The following is a 25,335-nucleotide window of genomic DNA, read 5'->3' as shown; positions in this document are numbered from 1 at the left end:
TTATTATCTCACAGCCTTTTTCCATATTCCCTTTTAGCCATTTAATCTCCCTTTTCACCTCCTGATGACACTTTCTATATTCATGATTTTCCACAGTACTTTTTATAAACTCATTCTTGGGACATGGGCATTGCTAGCAAGGCCAGCATTTATTGCTCATCCCTAGTGAAATAAAGAATAGATTTGCCTTTCTAATCTAGGCTTTATTAACTTTAAAAATCCAATAGCACATCTTTCAACACCAGTCTCCAACCATGACTGGAGAGAACTGAATTTAAGATGGCCACCACAAATCACCTGACATCCACTACCAATGAGTTTACAGCATATATCTCAAGGTAGAAACAAACAACCAATTACAATACTTCTTACTAACACAGAGAACAACCACCCCATTCACCAATCACAATACTTCTTATTAAACATAGAAAATAATCACCACATTCACCCCTCCTTTTAAAACATGCTCCAACCTAAAACCACCTTTACAATTTATAATTAATTTATTTACAACTAAAATACAAATATAATATTTCAACAATTTTAAAACATTACTATCAATTTAAAAGTCCATTTTCAATCGGTCGACCAGATATCTTGTTCGTGTCAACCTTCTTAACCTTGGTGAAATTCCTTGCCCTCCCACACCAGGAGACACGGAAGTATCTTCTGCAGGAACGCTATCCATATCCCGATTATCAACGGTTTCTGGATTGGAAATCCCTTCAGGAAATAAACTAGGACGGTCATGAACATCCATCAAAGGCTGACTAATAGAAGTATAATTATCTGCAGTAGGATTGGAAATATTCGTAGTATCTATAACAACATCCACATTATCTGAATCGTGACTATTATTAGTATCCTCAGAAGAGGGCTGGCCACCACAAGGAGCCAAATCTTTAATTGAAACAGTACTTTCTTTCCCATCTTGGAATCGAATATGAGCATATTGGGAATTTGCCTCCAACAGCTCCACCTCCTCCACTAAAGGATCATATTTTGACAATCTAACATGGCGTCGAAGCAGCACAGGTCCCTGCATAGTAAGCCATGAAGGTACCGAATATCCCGTAGTAGATCTCCGCAGGTAATTAAAGAGCCTTTCATGGGGGGTCACCTTAGTAGCCGTTGAAAGCAATGATCTAATGGAATGCAGGGCATCAGGCAGTACCATTTCCCATTGTGTATTCTTAAGGTTCCGGGATGTCAAAGCCAACATAACTGCCTTCCAGATCACCCCATTGTATCATTCGCACTGTCCATTACCCTGGGGGTTATACGGGGTAGTTCTACTAGTAGAAATTCCCCGACTCTGAAGGTATTCCTTCAACTGGGAAGACATAAAAGAACTTCCCTGATCTGAATGGATATACGCAGGCATCCCAAAGATGACAAAAAGTTGAGTCAGACATTTGATAACTGTAGCAGCTGATACATCTGCGCAAGGAAAAGCAAAAGGAAACCTTGAAAACTCATCCACAACAGTAAATATGTATCGATTTTGAGTCGTTGAAGGAAGAGGCCCCTTAAAATCAACGCTCAGACATTCAAAAGGAGAAGTAGCCTTTATAAGATGAGCTCGTTGAGGCTTAAAGAAATTCGGTTTATACTGAGCACAGATAGAACATGATGAAGTCATCCACTTGACGTCTTCAACTGAAAAGGGCAAATTCTTACTGCGTACGAAGTGTATCATCCTCGTAACCCCAGGATGACATAAGGCATTGTGAAGATTAATAAGCGTATCTCCATGAATCACAGAACAATAAGCCCTCGACAGTGCATCAGCAGCAACATTATCCTTCCCCGGACGATAAACTATATCAAAATGGTAACATGCCAACTCAATCCTCCACCTCATTATTTTATCATTTTTAATCTTTCCAAAATGTTTAACATCAAACATAAAGGACACAGATTTTTGATCGGTTACCAACGTGAAATGTCGCCCCGATAAATAATGTCTCCATTTACGCAGTGCTTCTACTATTGCATATGCCTCTTTTTCTATTGAAGAATGTCTTTTTTCACTATTGTTCAAGGTACGTGAGAAAAAGGCCACAGGTCTTCCATTCTGGTTCAGAGTAGCCCCAATTGCAAAATCAGAAGCATCCGTCTCAATCACAAAGGGAACCTGCTCATCAATAGAATGCACAACTGCTCCTAAGATATCCTTTTTAAAATTATCAAAACATGTCCTGGCCTCCCATGATAGAGGATATGTCGTAACCCGAATAAGGGGCTGGATCTTCTGTGAAAAGTTTGCAATCCAATTAGAATAGTAAGAAAACAGTCCAACAACTCGTTGCAAAGCCTTAGAATTAGTAGGATAAGGTAAATCGATCAATGGTCGCAAACGTTCTGGATCTGGTTTAATCTTATTTCCCGAGATAATATACCCCAGTAGATTTACCTCAGTAGTCGAAAAGATACACTTCTCTTTATTAAAAGTTAAACCAACTTTTTCCGCAGCTTGAAGGAACCTTTCTAAATTAGAATCATGCTCCACCCTTGATTTACCACACACCGTGATATCATCTAAATATGAAAAGGTGTCAGAGAGAGAGTTATCACTTATAAAAGCATCCATTGCCCATTGAAAACAAGCAACACCATTAGTAACACCAAATGGTATTCGGCAAAACTGATACAGCTTTCCACCAGCCTCAAAGGCTGTATATGATTGATCCCACTTAACAATAGGAATCTGATGATAAGCACTCTTTAAATCAATAGTGCTAAAAAACTTATACTGAGATACTTTGTTGATAAGCTCATCAATCTTAGGCAAAGGGTACGCATCTAATTGAGTATACCTATTAATAGCTTGAGAGTAGTCTATCACCATTCGTTTCTTATGTCTCTCGTTAGTGGTGACAACTACCTGAGCCCGCCAAGGCGAACAACTAGGTTCAATGATTCCTTCCAATAAAAGACGTTGGACTTCAGAATTAATAAATTCTCTATCCTGACTGCTATACCTTCTTGACTTGGTAGCAATTGGCTTACAATCCGGCATCAAATTGGAAAAAAGTGATAATGGAGAAATGGATAAAGAAGTTAATCCACAAATGGATAAGGGTGGCTTAGTCCCTCCAAACGAAAGACTGAGAGACTCGTGTAATTTAAGCACATCATGACCAATCAAAATATCCGCACAAAGATTAGGCAAAACAGATAGGCGTATATCAGTATACGTATTACCTAGAAGAATCATTTTCACAAGGCAACAACCAGCTACTTGTGAAGTAAGGGCCGTCTGAGCCATACACACCTGATAAGTAACAGGCAAGATTTTCAAACACTTTTCCTTCGCAAACTGAAGACTTATAAAACTCTCGGTACTGCCCGTATCTATGAGAGCCTTCACTTCTAACCCATTAACTTGGGCCATAACTATAGCTTTGTTTAGGCCATGAGCAAATGCAGCAGAAATTGATGCAATAAACGCCCTCTCTACAGGTTGAATAGTCGCAGAAGAGGAGGTAATTGAACCTAATGATTTACAAACACGTGCATAATGACCTCTCTTTCCACATTTACTACACACAGCCTCCCGGGCAGGACACTTCAAACGAGGATGCCGGACGTTCCCACAAAAATAACACTTCTGAATCCTAGAGGCAACAGCCGCCGAAGTAGAAACTGTTTCAGAATCTAGTAAACCACTCCCATTAAGTCCACCTAATTCTTTTTCGTCCGGAACTGCCGAAACCACAGTCGCAGGTCGATTAGAAAGAGCATAAGAATCCGAACTTCTCTGAGCCATATCCAATGTAGAAGCTTGCTCAAAAGCACTCTTGAGATCCAAAGTCTTATTTTCTACCAACCGCTGATGAATTGATCTAGACAGTAGTCCATTAATAAAAGCATCCCGTACCGATTCTTCCTTATATTCTTCGGCCGTCACGGCTTTATAATTACAGTTAGCACTAAGGTGCCGAAGTGCTTGTAAATAAGTATCCAAAGATTCTCCCACCTGCTGCCTACGGGCAGATAGAAGATAACGTGCAAATACCTCATTCTTTGGTTTAACAAAAATCTTCTCCAATGTAGAAATAGCCAATTCGTAAGTTTTACAGTCCAAAATATACTTATACACTTCCGGAGCAATGTAGTTGATCAGCATATTCAGCTTATTCAGAGGCTCTTGTTCCAACACACCCAAAAAGTTTGTAAATGTACAATACCAATGTTTCCATTTATCATCCACTCCTGCAGAATTAGGGTCAGCATTGAATCGTTCTGGTTGAAGATATCACTCCATTCTGATAAAAAGTTAATAAATTGAAATAAAGAATAGATTTGCCTTTCTAATCTAGGCTTTATTAACTTTAAAAATCCAATAGCACATCTTTCAACACCAGTCTCCAACCATGACTGGAGAGAACTGAATTTAAGATGGCCACCACAAATCACCTGACATCCACTACCAATGAGTTTACAGCATATATCTCAAGGTAGAAACAAACAACCAATTACAATACTTCTTATTAACACAGAGAACAACCACCCCATTCACCAATCACAATACTTCTTATTAAACATAGGAAATAATCACCACACCTAGTTCATAGAATAATAGAATAGTACAACACAGAAAGAGGCCATTCAGCCCATCGAGTCTGCGCCAGCTCTTTCGAAGAGCAATCCAGTTAGTCCCACCCCCCTGCTCTTTCCCCACATCCCTGCAATGTTTTCTCCTTGAAGTATTTATCCAATTCCCTTTTGAAGGCTACTATTGAATCTGTATCCACCACCCTCTCAGGCAGTGCATTCCAAATCCTAACCACTCGCTGCATAAAAATGTTTTTCCCTCATGTCACCTCTGGTTCTTTTGCCAATCACCTTAAATCGGCGCCCTCTCGTTATTGACCCTTCAGACATCGGAAAGTTTCTCTTTATTTACTCTATCTAAACCCTTCATGATTTTAAACACCTCTATCAAATCTCCTCTTAGCCTTCTCTGCTCCAAGGAGAACAACCCCAGCCTCTCCAGTCTATCCACGTAACTGTAATCCGTCATCCCTGGAATCATTCCAGTAAATCTCTTCTGTACCCTCTCCAAAGCCTTCACATCCTTTCACAGTGTGGTGTCCAGAATTGGACACAATACTCCAGCTGGGGCTGAACTAGTGTTTTATAAAGGTTTAGCATAACTTCCTGGCTTTTGTACTCTATGCCACTATTTATAAATCCCAGGATCCCACGTTTTATTAACTGTTTTGTTAACCTGTCCTGCCACCTTCAAAGATTTGTGGACAAACACCACCATGTCTCTCTCTTCTTGCACCCGCTTTAAAATTGTACCATTGAGCATGTACTGTATCTCCTCATTCTTCCTACCAAAATGTATCACCTCACAGTTTTCTGCATTGAATTTAATCTGCCATGTGTCTGTCCATTCCACCAACCTGTCTATGCCCTCTTGAAGCCATCCCAAGAATCAGTCTGGTGAACCTTTGCTGCACTCCCTCTATAGCAAGTATATCCTTTCTTAGGTAAGGAGATCAAAACTGCACACAGTACTCCAGGTGTGGTCTCACCAAGGCCCTGTATAACTGGAGTAAGACATCCTTGCTCCTGTACTCAAATCCTCTTGCAATGAAGGCCAACATATCATTTGCCTTCCTAACTTCTTGCTGCACCTGCATGTTTGCTTTCAGTGACTGGTGTACAAGGACACCCAGGTCCCTCTGTACATCAACATTTCCCAATCTATCACCATTTAAATAATACTCGGCCTTTCTGTTTTTCCTACCGAAGTGGATAACTTCACATTTATCCACGTTATACTGCATCTGCCATGTATTTGCCCACTCACTCAACTTGTCTAAATCGCCTTGAAGCTTCTTTGCTTCCTCCTCATGTTAAGTCTGTGAATTATTTAGTTAATTAAAACACAGACTAATGAGTAACAATAAAAACAGGTCTTTACTGGTTGGAGGTAGGGACTATACTGAATACAAGATTACTGCACAGTGCTTATATACCGGTGTGTTCACCCCCGGTATTACGTCTACAGCAGCCTGAGAAAATAGTACATCTCTTAAGGTGGAACAGGCTTAAGCTCTCTTAAGGTGGAACAGGTTACATACACAACACTCCTCCCTTCTTAGCTTTATAGTCATCCCCCCCATTTAACATAACGTAATAACATATATACATATATAACTTCATGTTTAACGTAACATATCACAGATTCAGTCTCTGCGGAAAACAGTTCACAGATTCAATCTCTGTGGTGTAGTCGGTTCACGTTACTCATTCAATAGTCCTTTCATGGATTTAACAGCTTGAACTTCCGAACTGATTTGGCTCCATTCGGAGGGACCACGTGTGTGATCTGGTAGAGGTGATAATGGTTCAGATGGGTCATCTTCTGTTTTTACTTTTCCTTTTCTGCTTCTTGGAGACTCTCTGGGCTCCATTGTCAGCTGCCACAGCTGCCAGCTGCATGCGCAGTTCCTCCTTCTCTTCCTCCTGTTTCCGTCGTAGAGCCAGCTTCTCCCGATGTTCCGTAGACTTTTGGTGCTCCTCCATGATTTCTGCACTTTGGGAGTCGAAGTTACAAGCTGGGCAGGACAGGACATCGTAATATTCGGTGTCGTCCACCAGGTCATGGTAATATTCGGTGTCGTCCTGAGCTAGACCAGTGAGAGGGTCGTCTATTTCCTCCATACCCAGCTGGACGTTAGCCAGCTCTTGTTCCAAATCCAGACATCTTTCCTGAAGAGACTTCTTCATGTGTACCTCTGCATCCAGCTTTTTCTGGGCTTTCAGCAAGTCGTTTACTAGTGACCTCATTTGTGATTTTAATACTTCAACTTCCTTTGGAGATTGATTGATCGGACTATGCAATCCCTCTACCGGAGCAGCTGTTTCAGCGGTCTGTTGTTCTACATTGACGTGAGTCAGCGTACTTTTGGCATCCAATGGCTGCTCTGTTGCAGTCGTTTCAGTCTGTGTCGTCACATCAGCCATCTCAATGACTTTTGAGAGCTCCGAACCCTTTTCCTTTGAAGATCGCAGCTCGTGTTCAAGTTTTTCCCATTTCAGAGTCTTGTCCCTCAGCATATGAAGGAGTTGGCTGACCGTTAACTCTTCTGACACCAGATTATGGCACGCACCTTCAGAACCTGAATCAGCTTTGATTCGTTCGGCCTCCTCGCGCAGATGGTTGGTGTGCTCCTGCTCCATTTTCTCCATCAGTTGCTTCTGTTGCCTTTCCAGATTCTCCCACTCTGTAACAAAGAACTTTTTTATTTCATTCATCTCTTGCTCAAAACGGCGAATCATTTGTTCTAATTGCTGTTGTAGTTTGAAATGGAGTTGAGTTCGAGCCCAGTGTCCCTCAAAAATGTGCATATCAGTAGACTTGACAGACTCAGAATTCTCTGTTAAACTATGTTGTTGTTGCTCAGTGGAATTCTGTGCTGAAACTTTGTCTTTTGCACATGGGTTGGTCTTACCATCATCAGTTCTAGAGTCTGGGCTGATTATCTGCACCGAGTTCTCACTCTTTATGGCTTTTAGCGAATGCCAGTCCATATTTATGTTTCTAAACCACTCCCGGCCTAGTAGTGGTGGACCTCCCTCCGGTAGCACATATAAGTCCATTATTTGACTTCCTTCGCCCTTGTTGGCCACTGCAACCTTTATTGTCCCGATGGGGTACACTCTCTGCCCCGTGTAGGTTGTCAATATAATCTCCGTATCCTGTAGGGGAATATGTTGGAATAACCTTCTGTAATCTTTCTTATTCATGACCGACAATGCCGATCCAGTGTCCAATTCCATTTTTACTTGGACTCCTTCTATCTGAAGAGTAACCCAAATTGTCTGGAGGTCTGCACCCTTACCAACGTTGAGTACCCTTAAGCTAGCCAGTTCAATACTGCTTGCGTCTGAATCGGACTCCTGTTCGGCCACCTTGTGTACCTTTGCGTATTTCCCTTGCGGTGACTTCTTGTTGCTGGTCTTCTTCGCTGACCTGCTGATATACCTATCAATTCCTCCAATAAAAGGCGAAGAGTTACGAAGGTGACTAAAGGTTTTTATTGACTAAATAACAGAGCCCACTCTCGTGGGTAATCCGATCCAAGCAGGAGGAATACCAGCCAGTCGCTCACCTTTATACCTGGCCTGGTGGGTGGAGCCAAGGCGGAGTCGGCAGTGGTCATCCCAGGTATAGCAGTGTGGCAAGAGGCGACCTCGTACCGTGATACAATAGTGGTCAGTGATACAGTTATAACGAACAGTGGTGAACAGTGCTAACTACTAACAGTGATACGATAGTGAACGTGGTTTACCACATTCACCCCTTGTTTAGAATTAAGTCCGGCGGGGTGAAGTGTACTACCAATTCTGGTAGGTCAGTCTGTCCGGAGGCTTCGTAAGCCTCTCCGATCGCCGCAGCGGTGGTGTTGCCTTATCCGGTGCTGGTGCCTTATCCGGTGTTGATGCTGGTGTTTGCGTGGTCGGCGAGGGCTTGTGGGGTTCCGGCATGCCGTCTACCTGGGCTGGGGTTGGGGGGGGTGGTGGCGGTGTTTCCGGATCGGCTGAGGGTGCGAGGTCTCGTAGGGAGACAGTGTCCTCCCGCCCGTCTGGGTACGCCACGTAGGCGTACTGGTGGTTGGCGTGCAGGAGGTTCACCCTCTCGACCAGGGGGTCCGTTTTATGGGCCCTCACGTGTTTCCGCAGCCAGACCGGCCCCGGGGCGGTCAGCCAGGTTGGTAGAGTGGTTCCCGTAGTCGACTTCCTGGGGAAAACGAACATTCGTTCATGGGGGGTGGTGTTAGTGGCCGTGCAAAGTAATGACCGGATGGAGTGCAGCGCTGTCGGGAGGACTTCTTGCCAGCGGGAGGTTGGGAGGCCCTTAGACTTTAAGGCTAAGAGGACGGCCTTCCATACCGTCGTGTTCTCTCTTTCCACCTGACCGTTACCTCTGGGGTTGTAGCTGGTGGTCCTGCTTGCTGCAATACCTCTCTCTAGGAGGAATTGCCGGAGTTCCTCGCTCATGAAGGAGGAGCCCCGGTCGCTGTGTATATAGTTCGGGAACCCGAACAAGGCGAAGAGGGCATTCAGGCACTTAATGACCGTGCTACTGGTCATGTCGGGGCAGGGGAAGGCAAAGGGGAAACGGGAGTACTCATCAACGATGTTGAGGAAGTACACATTACGGTCAGAGGACGGGAGGGACCCCTTAAAGTCGATGCTCAGGCGCTCGAAGGGGCGGGTGGCCTTGATCAGGCTTGCTCGGTCCGGCCTATAGAAGTGCGGTTTGCACTCCGCACAGGTCTGGCAGTTCCTGGTCATGGTCCTGACCTCCTCGATGGAGGTGGTCAGGTTGCGGGCCTTAATGAAATGGTAGAGTCTGGTGACTCCGGGGTGGCAGAGCTGGTCGTGGAGGGTCTGAAGCCTATCGATATGCGCGCTGGCGCATGTCATTCGTGAAAGGGCATCAGGGGATTCGTTCAGCTTGCCTGGCCGGTACAAGATCTCATAATCGTAGGTGGAGAGCTCGATTCTCCATCTCAAAATCTTGTCATTCTTGATTTTGCCCTTCAGCTTGTTATTAAACATGAAAGCCACCGAACGCTGGTCGGTGAGGAGGGTAAATCGTTTGCCTGCCAGGTAGTGCCTCCAGCGCCGTACTGCCTCCACGATCGCCTGGGCCTCTTTCTCGACCGACGAATGTCGGATCTCGGGGCACTGTAGGGTCCTTGAGAAGAAGGCCACTGGCCTCCCCTCCTGGTTTAGGGTGGCGGCTAAGGCGAAGTCGGATGCGTCGCTCTCCACCTGGAAGGGGATGGGCTCGTCCACTGCGTGCATCGTGGCCTTGGCTATGTCTCCCTTAATGAGGGAGAAGGCCGCGCATGCCTCCTCCGTGAGGGGGAAGGAAGTGGCTTTCAGGAGGGGTCTGGCTTTGTCCGCGTAATTGGGTACCCATTGGGCATAGTAGGCGAAAAGCCCCAGGGTTCTCCTAAGTGCTTTAGGGCAGTGGGGGAGGGGTAGCTCCATGAGGGGGCGCATTCTTTCTGGGTCGGGGCCGATGATTCCGTTCTCCACTACGCAGCCGAGGATGGCAAGGCGCGTGGTGTTAAACACGCATTTCTCCTTATTGTAGGTGAGGTTCAGCCGTTGGGCCGTACGGAGGAATTTCTCCAGATTCGCGTCATGTTCCTGCCGGTCGCGGCCGCAGATAGTGACGTTATCTAGGTAGGGGAATGTAGCCTGCAGTTCGTTCTGGTCAACCATCTGGTCCATCTCCCTTTGGAAGACCGAGACCCCATTAGTGACACCGAAGGGGACCCTAAGGAAGTGGTATAGGCGCCCATTCGCCTCGAAGGCGGTATACTGGCGGTCCTCAGGGTGGATAGGGAGTTGGTGGTAGGCCGACTTCAGGTCGATGGTCGAGAGTACTTTATACTGTGCAATCTGATTGACCATGTCAGATATGCGGGGACCCTAAGGAAGTGGTATAGGCGCCCATTCGCCTCGAAGGCGGTATACTGGCGGTCCTCAGGGTGGATAGGGAGTTGGTGGTAGGCCGACTTCAGGTCGATGGTCGAGAGTACTTTATACTGTGCAATCTGATTGACCATGTCAGATATGCGGGGGAGGGGGTATGCGTCCAGCTGGGTATATCTGTTTATGGTCTGGCTGTAGTCGATGACCAGGCGGTTTTTATCGCCGGTCTTTACGACTACGACCTGGGCACGCCAGGGGCTGCTGCTCCCCTCGATAATGCCCTCTTTCAGGAGGCGCCGCACCTCAGAGCTAATGAAGGCTCTGTCCCCGGCGCTATACCGCCTGCTCTTGGTAGCGACGGGTTTGCAGTCAGGGGTAAGGTTAGCAAACAGAGAGGGTGGCGGGACCTTGAGGGTGGAGAGGCTGCAGGTGTTACGCGGTGGGCGGTTTAACGTTTGCTGGTTGTTGACTGTGAGTGGGGGGAGGGGTCCACCGTATGCTAGGGTTACGCTTTGGAGGTGGGATTGGAAGTCCAGCCCTAGTAGGACGGCAGCGCAGAGATGGGGGAGGACGAGGAATTTAAAGTTTTTATACTCCGTGCCCTTAACCAACAGGGTCACGACACAGTAGCCGCTGATGTCCGTGGCGTGGGACCTCGATGCCATCGAGATTCGGCTGCGCGTTGGTAGGACAGAGAGGGAGTAGTGGCTCACCGTGTCTGGGTGGATGAAGCTCTCCGTGCTTCCGCTGTCGAACAGGCAGGTCGTGGCGTGGCCGTTCACTTTGATGTCCATCATTGACTTGGACAGATGGTGCGGGCGGGCTTGGTCCAGGGTGATGGAAGTTAGTGTGTAGCTGAGCGAGTCGTTGTCATCTGCGGGCGAGGCGGTCGGGCGTGGTGAGTAAAATGGCGTCTCCCACGAGGTAGGGCAAAATGACGGGGAAGATGGCTGCCCCCGTAGCTCACATGAGGCACTATTGGGGTCGGTTGCCTTAATCAAAGATGGCCGCCCCCATGACTCATGTGCGGGGATGCTGGCCTCAGTTGCCCTAAACAAAGATGGCCGCCCCCATAGTTCGCATGCGGCACTGCTGGCCTCTGAGGATCCGCTCCTGCAGGCCTTGGAGAAGTGGCCTTTCTTCAGGCAGGTTTTGCATATGGAGTTCTTGGCTGGGCAGCGCGACCTCGGGTGCTTCTCCTGGCCACAAAAAAAACAGCCGGCGGCCCGATCGCGGATGCCCGATGTCGGGGCCGGTGCCGGGGGTGGCGGGGCCGGTCGGGTCCGGGACGCCGACGCAGAGGTAGGTCCCGGGGGCGGCGCTGGGAAGGGTGCTGTGGTAGGGGTCGGGCCCGAGTCCCAGGGTCGCGAGCAGTACCTGGTGAATGCTTCCTGATCTTGGTGGGCCACTTCCAGGGAGATAGCGAGGGCTTCAGCTTTTTCCATGCTGAGGTCTTTAGCTTCCAGCAGTCTTTGCCGTGAGTACTCGGACCGTAGGCCTTTCAGGAATGCATCGCGGATATTATCTTCAGTATTTTCGGCTGCCGACACCGATTTAAAGTCACAGTTCCTGGCGAGTGCATATAGCGCCTGTGAGAATTCGGCTACTGATTCTCCTGGCTGTTGCGGCCGTGATCTTAGGAGGTGCCTAGCGTACATGTAGTTTACCGGGGTCCGGTACTTCTGTTTCAGCAGGTTGATGGCGGTCTCGTAGGTAGTCATGTCCTCGATGAGAGTGTATACTCTCGGGCTCAGTTGTGCCTGCAGGACACTTAGTTTGGATGCCTGAGGGACGCTGGATTCTCTCAGGTATGATTCGAAGCAGACCAGCCAGTGTTTAAAGTCTGCGGCTGAGTTTGCTGCTCGTGGGTTCAGGTCCAGGTAGGGCGGTCTGAGGGCTCGCAGCCAAGCTGGCTGGTGTGGCTGTGCTCCTGGGAGCTGCGCTGGTGGCTCCTCCGCCGGTTGTGACTCGTTGTCGGACATCATTAAATTTAGTCAATAAAATTGATATACCTATCAATTCCTCCAATAAAAGGCGAAGAGTTACGAAGGTGACTAAAGGTTTTTATTGACTAAATAACAGAGCCCACTCTTGTGGGTGATCCGATCCAAGCAGGAGGAATACCAGCCAGTCGCTCACCTTTATACCTGGCCTGGTGGGTGGAGCCAAGGCGGAGTCGGCAGTGGTCATCCCAGGTATAGCAGTGTGGCAAGAGGCGACCTCGTACCGTGATACAATAGTGGTCAGTGATACAGTTATAATGAACAGTGGTGAACAGTGCTAACTACTAACAGTGATACGATAGTGAACGTGGTTTACCACACCTGCATACTCTAGCTATATGTCCAAGCCTACCACAAGTTCTACATTCTTGGTTTTTAAACCAACACTGGTTCTGATCATGCGTTGTCTTTCCACAATGATAACATTTGCCAGAACTCACACCCAATTTGTGTGCACTGAGCTCCGGTGACCGTAGCTGCATTACTGCCGTGCCTCTCGCTGCGGCTTCGTGTGCTGCTGCCATAGTGACCGCCTTCTCAAGCGTCAGCTCATTCTCCTCAAGCAGTCGCTTTTGTGTATCCTGTTTAAATAAACCACACACAAATTTGTCTCGAAGTGCCTCTGTCAGTCCCGTTCCAAACTGGCAATATTTCGCTAATTTACGCAATTCCAGCAAATATTCAGCATTGCTTTCATGCTGTAGCTGCCTTCTGTCGTAAAATTTAAATCGTTCCGCTAGCATCAGCGGCGTGGGGTTTAGATGATCTTTCAGGACAGTAACAATCTCATCGAACGTCTTATCCGCCGGCTCATCTGGTGATAACAGGTGTTTCAATTGCCCGTATGTCTTCGCACCCATTAAATTTAATAATGTTAGAGCTTTATCTTGGTCAAGAATTTTATTGGCCTTACAATAATTTTTTACTCTTTCAACATATATGGCCCAATCTTCGAGGTCACTATCAAAGGTGCTAATATTCCCGTGTTTAGGCATTGTAGATTTGCAATTTCTCAGATTTTATTTTCTTTACTTATCAAAGATGGCGGCTTCCCGCTCTTGCCGTCGTCCTCCGCCCACAAAATGGCGGTTTTCCCGCGCTTGGCGGTCTTCACCCGACCCCCGACGCCGTCTCCCTTCAGCCCCCGAGTGCGGCCCTTATCTTCGCCGTGATCGCCCGAGTGCGGCCCTTATCAGCGGATGCGATCGCCCGAGTGCGGCCCTTATCAGCGGATGCGATCGATGGCCCGGCTGCGCCTCGCACTTGAAAGCGGCCCGGCCCTTATCTGCCGATCGCTATCGCCCTGTACCTCTCTCTTCCCCAGTCCTGTCTTCTACTCCGGTTCACAAGCTGATGGAGGCTTCAGGGTCCTAATGCCTGTCGCTTCCAGTGGGGTGGTGAGTGGTGAGGTTTGAAACCTCTCTTCAACCGCCGTGGAATAACTGCCGCAGGGTAAGAACCTGACTCGTCGCCAGTGTTAAGTCTGTGAATTATTTAGTTAATTAAAACACAGACTAATGAGTAACAATAAAAACAGCTCTTTACTGGTTGGAGGTAGGGACTATACTGAATACAAGATTACTGCACAGTGCTTATATACCGGTGTGTTCACCCCCGGTATTACGTCTACAGCAGCCTGAGAAAGTAGTACATCTCTTAAGGTGGAACAGGCTTAAGCTCTCTTAAGGTGGAACAGGTTACATACACAACACCTCACAACTCACAATCCCACCTAGTTTCATGTCATCAGCAAACTTGGAAATATTACATTTGGTTCCCTCATCCAAATCATTGATATATATTGTGAATAGCTGGGGCCCAAGCACTGATCCCTGTGGCACCCCACTAGTCACCGCCTGCCACCCTGAAAAAGACCCATTTATTCCTACTCTCTGTTAACCAATTTTCAATCCATGCCAGTATATTACCAATCCCATGTGCTTTAATTGTGCACACTAACCTCTTATGTGGGACTTTATCAAAGGCCTTCTGAAAATCCAAATACACTACATCCACTGGTTCTCCCTTATCTATTCTACCAGTTACATCCTCAAAATACTCCAGTAGGTTTGTCAAACACAATTTCCCTTTCATAAATCCATGTTTTCTTTGCCTAATCCGTTGATATTTTCTAAGTGTCCTGTTATCGCATCCTTTATAATAGACTAGCATTTTCCCTACTACCGATGTTAGGCTAACTGGTCTGTATTTCCCGGTTTTCTCTCTCCCTCCTTTTTTAAATAGTAGAATTACATTTGCCACCCTCCAATCTGCAAGAACTGTTCCATAATCTATAGAATTTTGGAAGATGACAACCAATGCATTCACTATTTCCATGGCTACCTCTTTTAGTACTCTGGGATGCAGATTATCAGGCCCTGGGGATTTATCAGCTTTCAGTCCCATTAATTTCTCCAGCACTATTTTTTTTACTAACACTGATTTCCTTTAATTCCTCCTTGTCACTAGACCCTTGGTTCCCTAGCATTTCTGGGAAGTTATTTGGGTTTATTTGTTTAATTGCTCTGCCATTTCTTTGTTCCCCATTATAAATTCTCCCGTTTCTGACTGTAAGGGACCTACATTTGTCTTCACTAACCTTTTTCTTTTTACATACTTGTAGAAGCTTTTACAATCCGCTTTTATGTTCCTTGTAAGTTTACTCTCATACTCTATGTTTCCCCTCTTAATCAATCTCTTGGTCCTTTTTTGCTGAACTCTAAACTGCTCCCAATCCTCAGGCTTGCTACTTTTTCTGGCAACTTTATATGACTCCTCTTTGGATCTAATACTATCCTTAATTTCTTTTGTTAGCCATGGTTGGGCCGCTTTTCCTTTTGTGGTTTTGCACCAGAAAGGAATGTATAACTGTTGCAATTCATGCATTCGTTCCTTAAATGTTAGCCATTGCCTATCCACCATCATGCCTTTTAATGAAGCTCCCCAATCTATCATAGCCAACTCACTCCTCATACCATCGTAGTTTCCTTTGTTTAGATTTAGAACCCGAGTTTCGGATTGGACTTCTTCACTTTCCATTTTAATGAAGAATTCTATCATGTTATGATCACTCTTCTCTAAAGGACCCTGCACAACAAGATTATTAATTAACCCCTTCTCATTGCACAAAACTGTAGGGGGTGGTGTGGGGTTGGTGCGTACGCCCAGTCAGTTATGCCCCTGACTGTTTGTGAGCGGTTCGAATCGCTCCCACGCCCCTGGGTTCTAGACACCGGACTTAGGTACAGGCGGCGATACAGAAAAGACTCGAGTAAACAGGTGGTTTGGATGTGAGCAAAACCAAGATTTTATTAAACAGAAAAATAACAGTCTTACGAGTATAAAATTACAGGCAAATACTAAAACTATATACTTATACAGGGAATGGGGAACACACAGCACATCGAGGGAAAACAACTATCTTAACAATCCTCTTATCCTTATCCCACCCCCTATACCTAACTAGATTAAGCTATGAGGGGCCAGAATTCATGCTCACCAATCAAAGATCTGCTGAATTCAAAACAGCGGTGGGGTTTGGGGTTCGCTCTGTGTGCTCTCTGGAGCCTGCCATCGTCATGTGGTCTCGGGGTGCTGCAAGGGCGTCGTCCAGGTACTTTACCTCACAGGGATGATGGTTCCTCTTCCTCGGGCGGCAGTTGAAGTTTGCATGAAGATAGTCACAGGTCGGCTGGATTGAAGGCCCGATTATTCAAAGCTTTTCTTCAATCGTCTTCCCAATTCGTCTCGCCTCCTCGCCTCATCGCGTCCCGCCTCGCCTGGCCTGGTTTGTCCGTGTCCGCCCGGTGCAATGCCGGGCGTTCCTGATGGAATGGGGAAAGGCACGGGCAGAGGCCAGGGGGTAAGCGCGGGACGTGGGAAGAGCAGCAGCCACGAGGGCGAGGAGCAGGAAGAGCAAGAGCCAGAGAGAAGAGAGAGATTGCTACCCGGGGCCTTCACTTATACTTCTTCGGATGGCCCTTATCTGCGCACCAAATCAGGTTAGTTCATTGTCCCAATCTTGGTGGGCTAGTTTAAATAATGGTAGCAATCTAAACTAACTGTTTTTAGATGGCCGGTAATCGCATCTACTGGCCTGATGTCTGAGCTGTATTGTTATTAATGCATCTTGATCAGCCTGACCAGCCTCGATGGCTTCCCTAAGCTGTTTCCAATTATTTATGCAAACTGCTTGATGGCCTTAAGTATAGGCCTAACTGGTTTTGATCTGCCTCCGATTTGGCTTAATACATATTCAAAGTCCTGCTGTCTGCTTTTCAAAATACAAAAGCCCTTCACAGAAACTGCATTTTAGGTTTCGATTTCTCCACAAGCTGCTTGTGCCACAGAGTCCAAGCTTTTAAAATCTTACAGGCTTTCGGCAACGAAGTGCGGACGCCATCTTTGAGTAGCCTTTTTAAAATGTCCACGCAGGGTCCCTTTTATTAATAATAACCTTTGGGGAAATGTGGAAATTTTGCAAATCCTACAAAACTCAATCTAGGATAGCCTGTTCCCTAGTTGGCTCCTCATAGTACTGGTCTAAAAAAACATCTCGTACACACTCCAGGAATTCATCCTCCACAGTATTATTGCTAATTTGGTTTGGGCAGTCTATATGTAGATTAAAGTCACCCATGATTACTGTAGTACCCTTGTTACATGCACCTCTAATTTCCTGTTTGATGCCATCCCCTACATTACCACTACTGTTTGGAGGCCTATAGACAACTCCCACCAATGTTTTCTGCCCCTTGGTGCTTCTTAGCTCCACCCAGACTGATTCTACATCTTGATTTTCTGAGCCAATATCCTTTCTCACTACTGCTCTGATTTCATCCTTTACTAACAAGGCCACCCCACCAACTTTTCCTTTTCGCCTGTCCTTCCTAAATATCGAATATCCTTGGATATTCAGCTCCCAGCCTTGGTCACCCTGCAGCCATGTCTCCGTAATCGCAATTATATCGTATCCGTTTACATCTATTTGTGCTGTTAATTCGTCTACCTTATTACGAATGCTTCGTGCATTCAGATACAGTGGGCTGGATTTTGTCATGGGGGCAGGCTGGGAGCGTGTCAGGTGGTCGGCGGATCACGGCCCCGCCTCCGATGTGAGGCGTGACAATTGACCAATTTTCCCCTAATTGGGCACTTGATTTCCAGCGGGTGGGAACCCCTGTTGCTGAAACTCGCCTCTGATGACGTCATCTATGCAGCTGCATTTAAGGCCTGCAAGCAGCCTTGGTTCTTTTTCTGCCTTACAACTTTTGCATTATACTTCTGTGGGATTCATGTTCCAACCGTGTCAAGCAGCAGACCAAAGTGTGCACCCCGTTTCGATGAGAACTCCCTCCAAGCTCTGGTGGAGGGAACAAGAGCGAATAAGGAAGTGCTGTTTCCTTCTTCAGGGAGGAAAAAGCCTCCCCAAAAGACCAAAGCTGTGTGGCTGCAAGTGGCACAGGAGGTGAATGCCATATCAATGTGCAGCAGAACCTGGCTGCAGTGCAGAAAGGGGTTTCATGACCTTCTCCGCACAGGAAAAGGGAGTATTCCATCCACATGACCCTCACCAGCACTCTGCTTTGTCAACCTCCTCCTCCACATCCCACTTGACCCGTACATCCCTGGACCCTTAACCATTCCCTCTCTCTGTATGTTCACATTCACTTAACTATTCGACTATGCAGCCCTCACACTCCCTATCACTGTGATGCAATGACAACTTACAACACACAGGGAGGGCCCTTGGTATTGGCACCTCACTCCATCTTTGTGTCCTTCTAAGCATCTATGCTATGGATTCTCTACACTCACTCCTTCATTCTCACTTAAACTCCACTTGTGTCCCTCATTGCAGGAAAAGAGAGCCCACAATAAGAGGGAGAGGGCAAGAACAGGAGGGGAGCCACCCTCAATAGCCCAGCTCACCACTGCAGAGGAGGCAGTCCTGGAGATTGTGGGAGCCAAGAAGGATGCGCAAGTGGGGGACGGACAGACGGGCGTATCAGAGCAAGCTGGTGACAGAATAGTTTTTCATCTCTCTCATTGACATTGCTTGAGTGACTGATATTGATTCTGATGCTCTAACAGATTGACTTATGATCATCTGCACAATTCAATGTGCATGCAATGTTTATCTCACATGTCTAACTCTTTACTTTACTCCCCCACAGGACCATCGGCAGTCCCCCTCCCCACTGTCCAGGAGGAACAGCCTGAGCCTCCAGACTCCTCAGAGGAAGCTGCAACCTCTGAGGACGCAACGTCAGCAGAATTAAGCGGACACAGCACCAGCGCAGACACACTCACCTCGGCGGGACCTTCGGGAAATAGAGTAGAGTTGTCACTTGGTGTATCACAGCTCACAAGTGAGCATCAGCAGATAGTGGAGACAGGGACAGCAGTGGAGAGTCCTTGTCGGAGAGCGCAGGACTCTCCCAGCTCGGCTCCGCTGCATGTCGACCCTGTGCCTCCGGGTCCATCCAGAAGGAAAGCGGTGCTGGAACTCCAGGAACAAGTGCAGGAGTCTCTGGCAGGTTTTGTCTCCAGGGTCGCAGTGAGTGTGGAGCGAATGGAGGAGTCCATCGCTAACATGAACAGAGCCTTTGTGGAGGCATTGGCGCATGAACGCATCACCACGGAAAGGATGTCAACCTCCGTGGAAAGGATGGCTACCTCCGTGGTAAGGCTGGCTACCATAGAGGAGAGGATGGCTATGGTAGAGGAGAGGATGGCCACGGCCATGGAGGAGCTTAGTCGTCAGGGTCTTGAAAACATGATCATTTTTCAGAATAGACTGACATCTCTTGAGGAGTAATGGTCAGCTATTGAGCAGAGAAACCAGACCTTCATGGAAGTCCCCTGGAGTAGGACTGCCAGTGCATAAACGGGTCCTCATGGCACCCCTGAAGTGCAGCAAGGTGCTGTCAAGCCACTTGCTAGCTCTGAAGTGGGGCTGACCCATGAGAGGGATGTTGGTGGCAGAGAACAAGGAAGTGGGGGCTCCTCTCCAAGCGCTCACACGACCATGCCACTGCAGAGCCCTCGGTCAGAGCCGCACCAGAGTCCTCACCCAACTGAGATCGGCGTCTCAGCCCCTGCACAGCTGCAGGAGCAGCAGACTGTTGACAAGCCCTCACAGGCTCGCAACCCCAGAGGATGCCCGCCAAAGGTGTCGAGGCAGGAGCAGCAAGAAAGTGAGCAAGGGGCCTCCATATCTGCTGAAGCCACAGGGGAAGCACCATATAGGAGCACGCATAAGAGTAAGATAAAGCACAAGTAATCACAAGGTAGTCACTTGAGTGTTCTGTTATGTTTATCTTTGAAAAGCCATCCGTGACTTTATGTGATAAAAAAACTTGAAGCAAACTGTTGAAGTTGTGGACTTGTCACTTCGCAAATTGGACTTCCACATTGAGGCCTTAGGGCGACTTGCAATTGTCAGTATGGTGGTCAGAGTGATAGGAATCCGCAGGTTCCTGGCCATTGTCAGTGCTCTGGTAAGAAGGTGCAAGGTAAAAGTGTTTGATTGTGCAGGCTAAGCAAATCTGGCCAAGATGAGTGTGTCCCTTGCATCGCGGGCAGCAATGTGCTCGTGTGCTGCTGCCCCTGGTTGATGTGCCTCCACAAGCTGTTCGTTGTCGCTCTCCTCCTCCTCATCATCCTCCTTCTCATCTGAGGAGGCTATGTGATGAGCCACTTGTACCTCAGACAGCTGCAAGCCACGATGCTGTGCCATGTTGTGAAGTGCACAGCAGACCACGATTCTGGAGGCCCTGGCTGCTGAGTATTGCAGGGCTCCACCTGATCTGTCAAGGCATCTGAATCGCACCTTCAGCAAGCCGATGGTTTGCTCGATTATGGATCTGGTGGAAATGTGGTTGGAGTTGTAGCGCTCCTCAGCTTCATTGGATGGCCTCCTCAATGGCGTCATTAGCCACATCTTCAGGGAATAGCCCTTGTCTCTGAGTAGCCATCCGAAAAGTTGGTCTGGTGGACTGAAGAGCGGAGGCACACTAGACTGGCACAGGATGAAGGAGTCATGGCAACTGCCAGGGTACTTGGCACAAACATGCATAATTTCCTTCTTGTGGTCACACACCAGCTGCACGTTGAGGGAGTGGAAGCCCTTGCAGTTGACAAAAATACCTGGATTGTGATGGGGTGCCTGAAGGGCCACATGTGTGCAGTCAACGACGCCCTGCGCGTTTGGAAACCCTGCCAGATTAGCAAATCCAACCGCACGCACGGTTACACTTGGTTGGTCCTTGGAGAAGTTGATGTAATTGTGCGCGACGGCAAAGAGGGCATCAGTTACCTGCATGATGCAAGTTTCTGCATCCGCCTGGGAGATGCTGCTGATGTCTGCTGTTGATCCCTGGAACGAGCCTGAAGAGAAATTTTTGAGTGCGATGGTGACTTTGACGGCCACTGGTAAGAGGTGTCCACCCGTTTCTCTGGGCTCCAGTTCTTGCTGCAGCATTGTGCAGATATCACCCACGACCTCTCGCGAAAGTCTGAGCCTCCTTTGGCACTGCTGCTCAGTCATGTTGTCTGTAAACTCTGTTTTGGGGGTATCTCCTGCGGCGGCATGCTTCCATGCGCTGGCGCCTTCTGGCCTGTGCAGCTTCAGGTGGGTGAGCAGCAGGTGAGGTGAGAATGACTGCCCTTGACATCAAGGCATCATTTGATCGAGTGTGGCATCAAGGTGCCCTAGTAAAACTGAAGTCAATGGGAATCAGGGAGAAAACTCTCCACTGGCTGGAGTCATACCTAGTGTAGGATTCGCAAAATTGAACTTTATATTATAAAGGGTCGAATGGCAGAAGAGGGCATGATTTTAAAGACTGTTTTAAAAGAAGCCTAGGAAAAAGGGGCATTCAAAATGCCTGCCAGACCCCGTGACCAACTTATTGGGACACTTTAAAATGGTTCCTGCAGTCCTCAGACAGCTTTGTGGATTCAGCCCACGGTAAGTTCTGGAAGCCGTTTCTGAGAGAACGAAACCAGACACCCACATATACATATAGATTGGATGCAGATCCAGTCAAGATCGGCCTGTAGATAAAGGCCATCTAAATGTTTACCCAGACAAAAGGGAACAGTTTCATATTCATAAGAGCATCAAGGACCCGTTAAGGACATCACCAGGACATTAAAAACAATGAAGGTCATTCCAGACCAGAGATGGCCCGTTACCGGCCATCCAAGAACAGTTTTAAGATATAATAACTACCCCGTTGTGCTCCCAGCCCGCCAAAATTAAAACAAAAGACTAACCTGATTTGGTGCGAGATAAGGGCTTCTGATGAGAAGTATATCTGGGAACCCAGAGGTAGAAAGAAAAGGGGTCACCGTGGTGCTACCATCGTATCGGTGGCATCATCGCTAGAAGAAGGAGAAGACGACGGTTCGAGCCGGCGTCCATCGGGAGATCATCGACCAACCCCGGGCCGTTGACGAAACGGGAGGCCATCGACCCACTCCGGCTCGGGAGAAGAGACAATAAAAAACTACAGAAGAAACGATGGGGGCCAGCCCGAGGCTCCTCTGACCGGGGTCGAGCAGACGATCCCCAACCCCGCCGACATCCAGACCAGCCGGTGTCCAGCCGTCCCCGACCCCCACCTCAGGAGAGAGGTGTGGCGCAGCTCACTGGGGCTCCACCAACCACGTGGAGACAGGACGCCTGAAAGGATCAAACGCAGACCTGTTTCAAAACCTTACACTTCCTAGTTGGATTGGTGAGCATGTTCCTGGTTCTTCATAATCAGATCTAGATAGGTTTAAGGGGGTGGACATTTAAGGGTATAATTAACATAAGTTGTTGTCCCTCGATGTTCCGTGTGTTTTCCCCATTTCATGATGATCTTTGTAGAGTATAATATGCCTGTATTTGCCTTAGTTAGTACTGTATCGTTATGATTTGTTTGTGTTTTCCCCTCCCATGTACCATCTTATTTGCTTGCATTTGATTTGTTTTACATTATGCAATAAAATTCCATTTTGTTTCATCGAACTTGGTCTTTCAGAGTTTTCTCTACATTGTAGTTCCTGCCCCAAAGTCCAGAATCTAAGGGGCGAGTGGGTCGAACCACTTACGGTTTTACTGTGCAAGAGAGAGAGGCCTCTAGAGAGAGAAACCTCTGCGATCTAAAACCCCTTACACTAGCACAAAGGAAGATGGTTGTGGTAGTTGGTGGTCAATCATCACAGCCCCAGGACATTTCTGCAGGAGTTCCTCAGGGCAGTGTTCTAAGCCCAACCATCTTCAGCTGTATCAATGACCTTCCCTCTATCATAAGGTCAGAAGCGGGGATGTTCACTGATGACTGCACAGTGTTCAGTGCCATTCGCAAATCCTCAGATAATGAAGCAGTCCATACCTGGACGACATTCAGGCTTGGGCTGATAAGTGGCAGGTAACATTCGTGCCACACAAGTGCCAGGCAATGACTATCTCCAACAAGCGAGAGTCTAACCACTGCCCCATGACATTCAATGGCATTAAAATCGCTGAATCCCCCACGATCAACATCCTGGGGGTCACCATTGACCAGAAACTTAACTGGACCAGCCACATAAATATTGTGGCAACAAGAGCTGGTCAGGGGCTGGGTATTCTGCGGTGAGTGGCTCACCTCCTGACTCCCCAAAGCCTTTCCACAAGGCACATGTCAGGAGTGTGATGGCATACTCTCCACTTGCCTAGATGAGTGCAGCTCCAACAACACTCAAGAAACTCGACACTATCCAGGACAAAGCAGTCCACTTGATTGGCACTCCATTCACCACCTTAAACATTCACTCCCTCCACCACCGGCGTACCATGGCCTTCGGTCGCCTGAGGAAAAGAGTGTTTGTAGACCAGGACCTCAAACCCGGCACTAAGCTCATGGTCTACAGAGCAGCAGTGATACCCGCCCTGCTGTATGCCTCAGAGACATGGACCATGTACAGTAGGCACCTCAAAGCACTGGAGAGGTACCACCAACGCTGCCTCCGCAAGATCCTGCTAATCCATTGGCAGGATAGACGCATCGTCAGCGTTCTTGCTCAGGCCAACATCCCCAGCATCGAAGATTTGACCACGCTCAATCAGCTCCGATGGACGGGTCACATTGTCCGCATGCCCGATACGAGACTCCCAAAACAAGTGCTCCACTCGGAACTCCGACATGGCAAGAGAGCCCCAGGTGGGCAGAGGAAATGCTTCAAGGACACCCTCAAAACCTCCTTGAAAAAGTGTAACATCCCCACTGACACCTGAGAATCCTTGGCCCAAGACCGCAAAGTGGAGGAGAAGCATCCGGGAAGGCGCCAAACACCTCGAGTCTCTTCGCTGGGAGCAAGCGGAAGCCAAGCGCAGGCAGCGCAAGGAGCGCACGTCAACCCAAGCACCCAACCCACCCGCCCCTTCAACCATCGTCTGCCCCACCTGTGACAGAGACTGTAGGTCCCGCATTGGGCTCATCAGTCACCTGAGAACTCATTTTTAATGTGGAAGCAAGTCATCCTCGGTTCCGCCTAAGAAGAAAAACCATGGCTGCAGTGTGTACCATCTACAAGATGCACTGCAGCAACTTGCCAAGGCTTCTTTGGCAGCACCTCCCAAACCTGCCACCTCTTCCACCTAGAAGGACAAGGGCAGCAGGCGCATGTGAACACCACCACCTCCAAGTTCCCCTCCAAGTCACACACCATCCTGACTTAGAAATATATCGCTGTTCCTTCATCGTCGCTGGGTCAGAATCCTGGAACTCCCTCCCTAACAGCACCATGGAGTACCTTCACCACACGGACTGCAACGGTTCAAGAAGGCAGCTCACCACCACCTCCTCAAGGGCAACTAGGGATGAGCAATAAATGCTGGCTTTGCCAGTGACGCCCACATCTCATGAACAAATTTAAAAAAAAACATGATTTGCCATTAACAAATCTGTGCTGGTTCTTTATTCATCCTGTGCTTGTTCAAGTGGCTGTTCATTTTCTCCTGGATTGTTGCTCGTAAAAGCTGAATCTGACTGGCCTGTAATTGCCACGTTTATCCTGGTCTTTTTTGAACACAGGTGTAACTTTTGCAATCCTCCGGCCATTTGGCAACACCCCTGTATTTAAGGAGGATTGGAAGATTGTGGCCAGCACCTCCGCATTTCTACTTCCCTCAGCAATCTAGGATGCATCCCATCCAGACCATGTGACTTATCTACATTAAGTACAGCCAACCTTCCCAGTACCTACTCTTTGTCTATTTTTATCTCATCCAGTAGCCCGGCAACCTCGTTTACCACGGCATTTATGTGGCTGGTCCAATTGAGTTTCTGGTCAACAGTGATACCCAAGATGTTGATGGTGTTGGATTTGGTGATGGTAATGCCATTGAATGTTATGGGAAGGTGGTTTGACTCTATCTTGTTGGAGATGGTCATTGCCTGGCACTTGTATATTTAGCATTAGTTTTAGCAAACACCTAAATTCCAGTTTAGTTTCAATCCATCTATTTATCAACAAAACTCTATTCTTTTATGCACTCCTTTTCATCTTATAGGTTGCCTGCCTGCATTCTCAGTTGCCAACTATAATGGAGCCTTAGCCAGTTGAAATGTTTGTCATAACTTAGATTGCTGATTCATTTTTGTAAGAGGTTCCAGTTAGAGTGATGTGCAGCTGTACTTTTATATCTCTCTGTAGATATATACAAGATGATTCAGGTAGGTACTGTGAGACTTAACAGTCATTACATGTTGGAAAATATTTATCACCATTAGCCACAAAGCAATCTCAATGACTCATCTTCAGACAGTGCAGGCAGTTCTTGGACACAGTTCATTACTTGCAGTAGCAAACCACAAGC

This window comes from Somniosus microcephalus, chromosome 13, assembly GCF_052327205.1.
Source record: "Somniosus microcephalus isolate GS21.2 chromosome 13, FLI_Smic_1.0, whole genome shotgun sequence".
In the NCBI taxonomy this organism is placed as follows: Eukaryota; Metazoa; Chordata; class Chondrichthyes; order Squaliformes; family Somniosidae; genus Somniosus; species Somniosus microcephalus.
This window is presented reverse-complemented; position numbering follows the sequence as displayed.